The 433-nt window shown below is 31.6% G+C and overlaps 1 protein-coding gene across 1 annotated transcript in view; it reads left to right on the top strand.

Moving 5' to 3' along the window:
- The window catches only part of LOC119585037 (serine/threonine-protein phosphatase 2A regulatory subunit B'' subunit beta-like), a gene marked incomplete at its 5' end in the record, with an annotated part of 15,978 nt that overhangs the window by 12,263 nt on the left and 3,282 nt on the right, over positions 1-433 (top strand).

Genomic DNA, 433 nt, shown 5'->3' with positions numbered 1-433 from the left:
CTGCATTGTCTGTGTCACTTTACATATGGCTTTTTGACATGACCTTCAGTAAGAAGTGAAGTAGAAGCAAAATACGTGTGTCATTTGACGTAGATGTTTCTGTCATTGTATAGCTCAGATGTTTTATATAACTACCTGTTATTGTTATTTTTGGATATATTTTTTTCATAGATATTGATTCTCTTATCTGTTATGGCAGAGTAGTGTCATTGGTACTCCTTTATTCTCCTTATCCTTTCAGCAATTAATGACCTCCATGCCCTGTGATTGTGTCTGTTAAGGTTATGAAAATTTTATGATCTTTTATCCGATTCTCAGTGTATAGAATTTAGTGGTGTTTATTGTATCTCAAGACTGTTTTATTATATATTTCAATATCTCTTTCTCAATCTCCCTCTTTTTCTTCTACTTACATATACAGATGCTTAAATAT

This window comes from Penaeus monodon, chromosome 19, assembly GCF_015228065.2.
Source record: "Penaeus monodon isolate SGIC_2016 chromosome 19, NSTDA_Pmon_1, whole genome shotgun sequence".
Taxonomy (NCBI): Eukaryota; Metazoa; Arthropoda; class Malacostraca; order Decapoda; family Penaeidae; genus Penaeus; species Penaeus monodon.
This window is presented reverse-complemented; position numbering and strand designations above follow the sequence as displayed.